This window comes from Vespula vulgaris, chromosome 23 (genome assembly GCF_905475345.1).
Source record: "Vespula vulgaris chromosome 23, iyVesVulg1.1, whole genome shotgun sequence".
Taxonomy (NCBI): Eukaryota; Metazoa; Arthropoda; class Insecta; order Hymenoptera; family Vespidae; genus Vespula; species Vespula vulgaris.
In genome coordinates this window covers 1,560,349-1,573,529 of record NC_066608.1, presented here as the reverse complement: position 1 = coordinate 1,573,529, position 13,181 = coordinate 1,560,349, and positions in this window count along the sequence as shown.

Below are 13,181 nucleotides of genomic sequence, written 5' to 3'. Positions count from 1 at the left end.
GTAAATGTAATCATTCTGAATCTTTTCGTCTCTCTAACGTTGAATACCGTGTCTTCGGTATGGCTTCATTAATCTCGAATTAGATCGCAAAGGTGCCCCGAAGGGTGAACAGATACGAGAAGAGGAGAAATGAATACCGTTCGTACGAATGGATATACACGATCCTAGAAGAAGAAAAAGAAGAAGAAGAAGAAGAAGAAGAAGAGGAAAGAAAAAGAAAAAAAAAGATCAAGAAGAGAAAGAAGAAAAAATCTTATGACGTACCTTTCTATCCTTTCAAGAACGCGTTCGTGTCAGGAAGAAAGCGAAAGATTGCGGAAGAAGCCGGATTAAGGGTTGCAGCCTTCTCTTTCTCGTGTGAATTCATCGGACTTTGCGTTGCTACGGGAAAAAGGATAGAGAAAAAGAAGGAAAAAGGAAAAAAAGCAGAAAAAAAAGACCGAGAAAAGAAGTGGCAAAAGTCAAGGAGCATCGGAACGTTCTCTCAGCAGACTTTAATGAAATCGGTGGATCAGGTATTTATGGAGGGGCTTCTCGAGATTCACAAGTGCCGAACATCCTTCTGTAGATCCCTCCCTCTCTCTCTCTCTCTCTCTCTCTCTCTCTCTCTCTCTCTCTCTCTCTCTCTCTCTCTCTCTCTCTCTCTCTGTGTCTCTCTCGCCTGCACATAAACACAGAGATAGACAGAAAGATATTATACATACACGTGGGTATACATTTCGCCTTCATTTTACTTTGAAATATTTTGTTGTCCGGCAAAGACCAAGTCAACGTTCATCTTGTTCATGAATATGTTGATTATCACGCGTTTCTGATATGCTAATCATTGAGAATCACCTTCTCCTTAGAGAATTTCTCTAAATTACCAAATTTATTTATATATAATGTATATACGAGGAGTTTGTCCATTTTCATTTTCTCACTTCAATTTTTATAACCTTTAGTAAGTGCCTTCTTGAAATATCAAATGTTAAGCCAATGTTAAGTTAACGCGACACCACGAAATTTAATTTCACGTTACGAGAAAATGTATTCGTCTCTTTAATTTAAAGAAAAGGAAATGGAAAAATAGAGATATTTTAAATGACTTATCGTAGTAGCGTTATATTTAACTCAAATGGTAATAATAAAGTGTACAGTTATTAAAGCTAGAATTCAAATATTTAACCAGCAATCGTTACGATAGAAAATAATTATAGTAGACGATTATTTACAAGTACATGATAAGAAATATATAATACGGTTTTCTACATTCCCTGTCATCGATAATTTAATCAATAAATATTTATTTCGAAATAATTTAATGGAATTCCAAAAACCTAAATATGAAACAAATTAAGACGACAATATATAAATTGTTTACAATATTACGAAACTATTTTATAACCCAAGTATTATCGATTTTTTAAATCTTATCATTCGAAGACTACTTGTTACAAAAATTAAGGATTTCGAGAAATTACAGAGATCTGAATTTTTTATTGTTGGTAATACACCAAAAGCGTGCTCTCTTCTTTATCGAGGTACAAAAAGATGGTTGTTATCCAACCATCGATCAATGAAACCACCCTTGATATCTTACCGACCATAAAACTTGTTAGGTAACGTAGAAAATTTTAATAAAACTATAAAATTTCTTTCCAGCTCATTCATGAAAAAAATTTCTATTATTACAGAAAATAAACGAGAAGAAAGTTTAATACATTTGGGTGTAATTAAAAAAAAAAAAAAGGAAAGAAAGAAAGAAAAAAGAACAGAAAAAGAAAACGAAATGAAAGAAAGAAAAAAGAAAGGAAAGAAAGAAGAAAAAAAATTAAACGAATCTCTATAGAAGAACATAACAACGTTTACAAAGTTTTATCGTAAGTTTCAAAATGAATAGGAGGCACGCACCCCCATTATAAAAGTGCACTTATTGCTTTTAATTGAGTGCAGCCTACTAATTTGCAAGCGGGTCTGCATACCAAAGATAAAACTTCGAGTCGGCACTTAAACTGCCATTCACGAACTTCAGACGCAACAAACGACCGCGGCAACGAAATGAACCTTCCAATGTTACAACCGTGTGTACGAAGTACTAAAAGATTAAAGTGTCCGCGAGCTTTCTCCAAAAGCATTAATGTACCGAGCGTTCCTATTTAACCATTCAGAAAGCCGACTGCAATAACGTAGAACACAGGCATCCTCGTCTAGCATCCCGCTCAACCGTTTCGAGAAAATCAAGGATTTCCAAGAGTAGTGGAAGTTATATATGCCGGTCGCGTAGTTTCAAAGTTAGTTATGTCTTGCTTCTACCAGAGAATCTCTCTCAGCCGTTGGTACGTATGTACGTTTCACCCAGGGCTTCGTTTCAAACGTTTCCCTCTGTTCAACTCATCTTCTTCCATACTAGATCTAAAATCTAGCCTGAATGCATTACGAAAAGAACAATAGAAATTTAAACGTCATAATCTAATAACACAACTTTTACCATGACCTAAGTTTCTAGAATTTCAATTTTATGATATATAGATATATACGTATTTTATCTATGCATATCTAGATATATTATATATTTTTTTTTTTTAAACTGGAACGAGACGATCAACTTACCCTATAGATTGATAGATAGAGAGAGAAATAGAGAGAGAGAGAGATCCAGAGGCGTGCGCAAGCTTTCATACATACAAGAGAAATGAGACTTCTATCATAGCTCCCTTGCTTCTCACTTATTTATGCTATTTGCGTGCGAACGAGACTCCCCACAGTCGTGTTCACAAACAACTAATTATTTACATATACAATGATTCATTCCGTTCACAAATAAAGCAGCCGTATATTCAAGAGTAACTATTTTAATACTTTACCACATATATTTATACTTTATTCAAATTACAATATAATTAATTACTTCTGCTCAACGATACGATTTCATATTTAATTAATACAATGGCTTCATCTCGAATTTTATGAGTAATATTTTAATATAATTACTGTAACGTTGGCCAATAATTTTTTTTTCATTTTTTCTTCCTCTCTCCCTCCCCCCCTCTCTCTCTCTCTCTCTCCCTCTCTTTTTTTCTACGAGTTTATACCTTCGAAGAAGTGCTTGACTTCTTTCAAAAATTTTATTAGCGGATAAACCATTGCACTTCCGGGTCACTATTTCTCTACAGGTCGTATTACACATTGATCTATATAAAAGGAGATTAGAGAGACGATCAAAAAAAGAAAAAGAGGTGAGAGTGGGAATAGGACAAGACGAGGAGAGCAGAAGGGAGGGAAGAAGGTAGGTGGAAGGTGCAGGATGATCTCCTCCTCAATCTTTCTTATGAAATTATAGGAACGGCGAAGTATTACGAGGATTCGCTTTTCTTTACACGTTTTATACTACGATACGCCAGATCTGACCACAGCCGACCCATATTACTTATTTTTTATTTACTTTTTTTTCTTCCTCTTCTTTTTCTCAGATTCCGATCAGTACGGAATTTTCTTCGATTCCCTTTAGCTTCTATTTTTTTTCTTTTTTTTTACTAAAGAGCAAATGAATCCAACGAGATATTTCCCTCTCTCTCATTCTCTCTCTCTTTCTCGCTCTCTTTCTCTCTCAAATATTCTCTCATGATCCAGCCCTTTCGTATCTCATTTTCGAAACACCTCGCGTTCGAATTTAATTTAGCTCTCGCTATCCGCTGAACGGCTAACAATATTCCACAAAACGAATCAACGTCACGTCTGGGCCAGGCTCATCGGAAAAGCCGATAGCCAATCGAGGAACGATCGCTTTGAAAAGAGTGCAACATAGCGTTAAAGGATCATTGTCCGATCGCTATAGTCATTGATCGGCCAACTACTACGTACAATAGAAAAGGGACGTTATAGAGAAGAGTGGAAAAGGGTGCTCTTTTCTCTCTAGGGACGAGGAATCATTAGTAAACTATTATGCGGGAAATGATTAGCGTACGTAGTATGCGTATATGGATACGCACGTGTGTGTTAGACAGAGCCGGAAGGGTAGCGTTGCAGGAACGTAATTTGGGGATTATGTTCGCTCGTATATTACCGTAGGAACAATGGCAAAATGACGTCACTGTCGTACAATCACGTACGTAATCCGCAAGGATCTTCTGGAATCCTCGTTCTATCCCTCATCCTTTGGTTTCAACCTTCTCTCTCTCTCCCTATCTCTCTTTATATATATATATATATATATATATATATATATATATATATTTATCTCCCTTTCTTCAACATACACTCACGCTCACACAACATATTTCTCTGTTTACCTTTAATGTTGAACCGTTCTCAGTGCCATCAACAAACGCGTATATTCGCAATCTATCTAAGAAAGAAACAAGGGAACGGTTAGCTAGCTCTTCTTCAAAAGGAATTTCATCATTGGGATCAACGTTTACACGTGAAAATACATGAAATTGTTTTCGCATCTAACAAGATACATAATTTCGTTACTTGATCTCCATTTAATTATACGCTTGTAAGCTTTCACGAAATGAATTCTGCAATTCATTTAAAGAAAATAAATATAAATATATACTAGACATGTATACGTATACGTATACGTATATTTACACACGTAGAATGCTTTTTAAAAAACCTTCGGAAATGAAAGATCAAAGCACTTAGTACTTTCCCCTTTTCCCTCCCACACCTTTTCCATCCCCAACGAATCTTTAATCCCTTACTTCTGATCCATCCCTGTCCCTAGGTTCCTCCCATTTTTAGGGTTATTTTTTTTATGAAACGAACAGGAGTCAATTACAGACTCCTTTGCTATCCTTTGAATGACGAACTCGAGCTGGCGGTTTGGGCAACATTACGTCTTCCGCGAAAATGACTTTTCTTCTGCGCTACTTGTCTGGCTTTCTAATTAAATAAAAGGACGCCAAAGAAAAAAAAACATCCTTTCCAAGCTTACTCGGCTCATCACGAGTCATCCCATTTCAGGCTAACCGAGCTCGGCTACCATCTCCTGAATGCTCGCCAACGACCGACCTTCCGACTGACTTAGCAGACTTTGCTTTTTTCCTCATTTTCTTACTCTTTTTTTTATCTTTTTCTTTCTTTCTTTCTTTCTTTCTTTCTTTCTTTTCTTCTTTTTTCCTCTTCATTTATCTCCTACAAGTCCGATTCACTATCGCAGTCCGTTAAAAATTGCACAAAGTCATTCAATCAGTAAAATTATTATTGTAAAGAGAGAGAGGGATATTAATAATTATTATCTCGTTATAGATATCAGTATCATTACGAAGAAAATATTGTATTTGATACTTCCGTATTTTTCCTTTTTTTTCCTTTTTTATTTTTTTGTTTTCCTTCTTTTTTTTCTATTCTCGCACCAGCGACATATTATGCTTTTTACAGGTCCATTCGACTCATCTTAGTGAAACTCGGACTATTTGTCAAAGTGTACGACTCGACGTATAACGTCGCACAAATAGGTACGTACATATCTATGTATAGATGTATATGTACGTAGATGTTATCTACACGTATATACAGACTCACGGAGAAGTTTGGCCGCGGGCGATTTCACGGGAGTAACTCACTTCTGACTAAAGTCCAAATGGAAGCTTTGACGAAAGCGGAACGATGCTTTCCGAGTGTACAATAAAGATAGAGAGAAAAAAAGAGAGAGAAAAAAAGAAAGAGAGAGAGAGAGAGAGAAAGAGAAGACGAAGGATGAGAGAAAGAAAAGGAGTAAAAGGAAGTGAGAAAATGTGAAACAAAGTATTCCAGAGGAAGCTTTTAGAAAAAGTCTTTCAGAGAGAAAGAGAGAGAGAGAGAGAGAGAGGACCAGAGAGAGAAAAAGAAAAAGATTTACCTCTCATCCGATACAAATATAGCCTTCTTTAGTGACATTTCCTACATCTATTTATTCCTCTTCCTATTTTCCTATTTCCTTTTCGTCTATAATCGTATCGTGAACGAATTGAAAATTCGTAACGATCATGTCAAATTGAATCGAACAGCTCGTAGGAAAGATAGCTATCCTTTTTGAAAAGTATTGCTCGTTAAATAAATGCTTTCTCTATCTTTATTATCATTATTCTAGGAGAGTCAGTGATAAAGTAGAGAAAGACGGAAAGGAACGAGCCATTCTTTCGATGTCTAACCATGGAAAAGAAAGAGAGAAAAAGAAAAGAAAGAAAGAAAGAAAGAAAGAGAAAAAGAAAAGGAGAGAGAGAAAGATGACGCACTTCGAGTCGACGCACGTCCGATCAAGTGAACACGTACGTACGTACGTACATGTGTATATATATATATATATATATATATATATATATATGTAAGTGTATGTATGTATATATATACATGCAAGTGACATACGAGTGTATCACACAGCACTCGTTCTCTCGGTTTCCGAGGACAGATTGAGCGGACAGTAACGATTCTCTGCTGAATTGAAACGAAAACTACTTCTCTCGCCGATAGCTTATCCCCATACATCCATTTATTTCTGTCAGTGGCACTGATTGTGACCAGGTTTATACCGAAGGCATACGCGATTCACGATGAAAATTGCTTCCCAGAGTCTCTATAAAAAGCTTCCGATATCGGCGATCACTGACGAGCAAAATCGGTGAACCTTGCTACTAGTTTATATATACTGCTGACTCTTCGATCATGTCCAAGATAATCGAAGAATAATAATATTATTAATGAAATAGATTTCCGTCGAATGAATTTTAGAAAAATCTCTCGTCCTTCACGAATCTCTCATTCTTGTGTAAAATTAAAATGTTAACATATTAGACGTAATTCAAGGTGTCCATGTACTATAAGAGATGTAAAATAAGAGCATCGGATTTTCTTCTATATTCTCTTTTATGGATACATAGTTAATTGTATAGAAAAAAGAGATCAATAAATGTTCAGATTATAGGTGAGAAAAACCGACATCATTGAGAATGTAAAACTAATTTAGATATATTAATCTCTGATATAATTATAACGAGCAAACGATAATGTAAGTATAATGTCGATAATATATAAGTAGAAAAGTTTTCTGTGATTTTATTTGAAGAAATTATTTTTAAAATTCTACTATATCCAATTTATTTATCTATTCGAGTAATATTTACAATGTAAAATGTAAGTATTTTTAACGAATCAAGAATTACTCTTGGATTAATTGCTGGCGTGAATAATTATAAAACTAGGGATAATCAAGAGCATTAATTCGAATCGTACTTACCATTACCATCAACGATCTTAACGTCGACGAAAGCTCGCGTGTCTTCCTTGTTAGTCTGACCTTAAAGCAAGTTGACAGTTACGGTAATACGAAGCATCCTTCACCATAAAGTGTCGGCACATACGTCGCGTGCCGTTCTTACGGGACAAATATGTCCTTTGATTCGGACCGTATTCCAATTCCAAAAGGAAGATTCGCTATTTATGTTGCCGTGCTTACGATCGTTGCGCTTATTTATACTAACCTTGATGCTTACAACACCGTACGTGGAACGTTAGATCTTATGTTGAAACTATATTTGCATACCTCGTGACAAAGCTCATTTATACCAGTACATCGAATTTCTATATATATTTCTCTCACAATGCTCTCCTAAATGTAATTTCTTCGAGAATTGTTCAACGATCTACCTGATACGAACATTATATTATTTATGAAGATATTAGGACTATTGAAATTTCAATGAATTAAATCAATAAACAATTTTAATCTTTTTTTTAATTTTATCAAATAAAAAAATTTCGATCATCTTTGATTGTACTAAATAATCGATGGTGACATAATGGTTAAATTAATTATTAATAATAAGCTGAAATAATAAAAAAAATTTTGCCTTTTAAAATAGCGTTTGATTCATATCTCTACGACTTTTAGTTCCGGAGCAATTCCCATTAAAATGAAAGATATTATTGTTAATAATGGAAAAGCAAAAAACTAATTTGTTTATTAGTAATTATTAATTTGTGTAATTTAAAAAATTTTGTGACAGTCTGACTCATTTCTCGGCAAAATAAGATAACTTAATTCGTGAGAATTTTTTTATAACAAATTGTTTATAACAATTTGTTAACAAATTGTTAATTAATTATTAACAATAAGTTGAAAAAATAAAAAAAATTTTGCCCTTTAAAATGGCGTTTGATTCAAGTCTCTATGACTTTTAGTTCCGGAGAAATTCCCATTCAAATGAAAAACGTGATTGTTAAAAATACAAAAACAAAAAAATAATTTGTTTGTTAATTAGTTATTAATTTATGTAATTTAAAAAATTTTATGACAGTCTGACTCATTTCTCAGCAAAATAAGATAACTTAATTCGTGAGAATTTTTTTATAACAAATTGTTTATAACAATTTGTTAACAAATTGTTAATTAATTATTAACAATAAGTTGAAAAAATAAAGAAAATTTTGCCCTTTAAAATGGCGTTTGATTCAAGTCTCTACGACTTTTAGTTCCGGAGAAATTCCCATTCAAATAAAAAACGTGATTGTTAAAAATACAAAAACAAAAAAATAATTTCTTTGTTAATTAGTTATTAATTTATGTAATTTAAAAAATTTTATGACAGTCTGACTCATTTCTCGGCAAAATAAGATAACTTAATTCGTGAGAATTTTTTTATAACAAATTGTTTATAACAATTTGTTAACAAATTGTTAATTAATTATTAACAATAAGTTGAAAAAATAAAGAAAATTTTGCCCTTTAAAATGGCGTTTGATTCAAGTCTCTACGACTTTTAGTTCCGGAGATATTCCCATTTAAATAAAACAAGATTATAATGAATCACTGACCTACGCAATTTTAGTGACCCACTGACCTACATAAATTCCGAGAATTTACGCAAGTTACTACTACTACTACTACTATTACTACAAACAGCTGTACTACACCAGCTGTAGTATTTATGAATGAAAATCTTTCGTAGGCGATATCTTCGGAACGGATGGTCGTAGAGACTTGAAAAAAAAACCGTTTTCAAGCATTTTTTATTCTCTATTTATTTAAATATTGCAATAATATTGTTATAATAAAATCGATTTTGTTAATAATTTTTTAAATTAAATTTTTTCTTTTTTTTCGCAATAAGAGCATTAATATAATGAAATTATTTAAATTTTTACTAAAATGATACAAATTTGATATTTTTTATTAATTTTAAAAATTTTTATTAAAAAAAAAATCGAGAAATCTATCGATATATGTATCAAAAATCTATCGATTATGTACGTAATTGAATGAACAAAAGTTTTTGCAAAAAAATTATTACTATCATATTATGGCCCCTCTCGTACCATTCTTTTCTAAACAAGGTTTCTCCATATCTCTAAAACGAAGAGAGATGTTCATGGTGATCAGAGTTATTGCTTCACCCTGCATATATATATATATATATATATATATACACATCTTCTGAATATTCGATAGAAATAGAGACAAGAGGAAGAGGTGATTTGACAAGAGATGACGAATCACGAGAATCGAAAATTTAATTGGATCGCGGGTAATCACGGAGGATTCGATCGACCGTTAACTTCCTATCGGCCATTCACCTCTCCTTCCTGCGAATTTTCGAATTTGCTTGGTAATTAACTCCATTGGAGAATTTCTAATTATGTTTGCTACGCAGGGAAGTTGTAATCGTTGCTGATAAAAATATAGCTTCGATGTTCGATTGTTTCTATCTCTTTCTCTCTGTGTTTCTCATTCTATCTCTTTTTCATACACACATACACAAACACGTACTGTTTCTGTAAAATCTGAGCTTGTTAACGAACTTTCAGTATACTTCGAGTTAATTAGGCTTTCATCAGACTTTCATTTTTCCTCTTCGTAGAAAAAAAACGAATAGAATTTCAACGATTCCAAAGGATAGTATTCTAAACTCCTCGAGAACGAATGGAATCTATGTATGTGTGTAGGAGTATTCGAGTTATCTGATAGGTCTAAGGTGTATATTTTACTTCGAATGTACGAACTTATCAAAACGTCGGTTTATCAAACGTACGTTCTGCAATGTGAGGGGAGAATGATAAAAACGAAGGAACACGTTTATTGCCAAAGTTTTACGAAAACTTTTGCCTCGATTTGCCAAACTTCCTGGAAAGTACACCAAACTCGCTTTCGAACACGAAAATGTGAAAATTCTTATCGTTAATAGTAGTAACTTTACCTTTTACGTTCCCTTTTTATTTTTATTTAAAGTCGATACAACCTATCGATCAGCTTCCATTTTGATCGATTTTATTTTTTAAACATTTTTTTTTTACTGAAAATATGTAAACTTAAGAACATAATGAATAGCGATTGGCAAATTATTTTTATAATTAATCGATATATATGTATATATATGTGTATATATATATATATATATATATATATATATATATATATATATATGTATACAGAGAGAAAGAAAGAAATAAGTTTTTATATTTAGATCATAATCGTTTCTTGTAATACACGAATAAACTTATTAAAATTCTTTTGAATTTTTTTTTGGTATAAAAGATTCAACAACTTCGTACCACAATTAGTTACATGCATTTTATAAAAGTACCTACCTATTCGTAAGAACAAGGATAAAAAGTAAATAATAAGAAATTGAATCAAGTTGAGACAGAATAAGTCAGCAAGTGTCTTCTTTCTTCTGTTATTACAGCGTGAGTGTCTTACTAATTGTAAAAACAGCAAATGAATTGATGAAGATAAAAACGAAGGAAACTTGGATAATTAACAGAAAGCAGTATACTCGTAGTTTAAAACTTATTTATCTCTCTATATCGAGGACTCGCAATACGATATGTTTCTCTTATAAATTTTTAACTTAAATTTTCTTCCTCCTAGTATCTTCAAATTCTACGAACTTGAGAAGTTAGTAAGGCAATATATTGAATCTTCTTTACGACGTATTTTGGTAGATTAACGTTGTCGGTGACGATAAAGTTTGACGAGAAGGCCAAGGACTTCTTACGTCGTGTCGCATCTCCTTTTCTTCGCTTCTCGTACGTAGTCTCAATTTGGTGAAGCTCCAACCAGGATTTACGTGTAGCGATAAGAAGCTTACCTCTTATGCACGCTAATGTAACTCTCCGCATAGATCAGAAATTTCAAACTCCACTTGTCGTGTGCAACATAATAGAGTCGATACGTTTAGAAAGAGCTATCGTGTCTTTTCAATGGAGTATTTACTAAGGTTCAAATCGTAAACGAGATCTTTCATTAAAGTTATTAGATGGTATATGTATATATATATATATATATATATATATATATATATATAGATCTAATGTATGAATAAATTATTATAAGTCAATTATTAGTTTAATAGCAAAACTCCATTTATACTTATTATTTTTTACGTCATTATATTTTTTATATAAATATTATTAAGATATCAAAACAGAAGGGAATAAAGTGAAATTAATTTATCAAAACCATAAATAAAAAAAACTACGATATTGAATACATTGAGATATTTATCCTGTTTCAAACAAAATTTGGCTCACGTAGTACTCATTCTGTCCAACCATTATAGATATATTATATGATAATGTAAGTCAAAAATAAAATGAAACCAACAATTCCATCATTGTTAGAAGGAATTAAAGTGTTCGATAAATGACGTGGTAGAATTCATGTGAAATACGCTTCGGTAGACTGTCAATCACCAATATCGACATTTCTTTCCATTCCTCGTTACTCTTCGACGCATGTTCATTACGTTTATCCATCGAAGCTTTTTCTCTCGCAAAACGTGACAGCGGTTAAATGACTTCATGGCGTACAATGAAATAGTCCCTTACTCTTTCTTTCTCTCTCTCTCTCTCTCTTCTTCTCTTTCTTTATGTATGACGTTGAAAATGACGAAAATAGAAATAAAACTATGATAGACGTTTCTGTTCGATAATTATCATTACTACATCTACTAAAAGAAAATATGAGGGAAAAGGAGAAAGAGAAAAAGAAAGAGAGAGAGAGAGAGAGAGAAAGAGATGATAGACTAGTATATATTTTGTTTGAAATAATGGGTTTAAAGCCTCTTAAAAGCAACATGATAAATACGATACTGTGGGAAGAAGAAACGATATATATATATATGTACATATGTGTGTGTGTATATATATATATATGTGTGTGTGTATGTATACCGAGCGTGAACGTGTAACACCTTATCGAAAATCTAAATGTGAAGAACGGGAAGAGAGCACACGCCACCAAAGCGAACCCATTTCATTTCAACGGTGTTTCAATTTAGTCAACGCGTCGAAAGACTTTCCGGACGAGACTTTTATCGCGAAAAACTTTCCGTGCGGCAGGTTACCAGGGATAATGAAACGACTAGTCGAAGAAAGTCGAGACTCTCTGTCTCTTTGCGTTTCCTTCAAAAAAAGGAAAGAAAGGAAAACAGAAAAAGAGAAAGGAAAGAGAAAAAGTAAAGGAAAAAAAAAGAAGAAAGAGAAAAGAAAAGTAGAAGTTAGGTACGTCAATGCGAGAGTAAAAAAGAAAGAAAGAAAAAGAGAGAGAGAAAGAAATAAACTGAAAAATATATCTGCTACTTTACGAAACCGCCCTTTCTTGATTAGCACTGTCCGTTTAAATCGACTAATCGACTTTTTATTATACTAATTGCCTACTCCCATTATCAACTTATATATATATATATATATATATATATATATATATATATATATATATCTTTCTCTTTTTATCTCGCTCGACCCGCTTCTTTTGTCGACGTTTTCATAAATCGACGGACAACCAACCACCAAGAAGCCCTCCGGGAATTCTTATAATTTTACGCCGATCGACCTGCTTCCTATCTAACCGTTACGATCTAATTGAATTTTTATTGCATTAATTGCTCGAGGGAACTCACCCTTCCTTTATTTCTTCATTTCTGTTTATACTTTTTTTTTACCCTTCTCCTTTGGATATAACCTTCCGCATTTTTCAAAGAGCTCGACGTTTCTGTTTATGATCCTTGATTGAAGCATCGTTCGCGCCCACTTTTCTATCACAAAGAGAATAAACAATTATTCTTTACTTACCGATTTTTTTCCTTCTTCATTATATAATATATTCTGTATCTTTCTCTGTCTCTCTCTCTCTCTCTCTCTCTCTTTCTCTGTAAAAAATATTTCTTTGTACAAAAAGTATATAAGGTAATAATGATAGAACTTAACGAGACGATGGA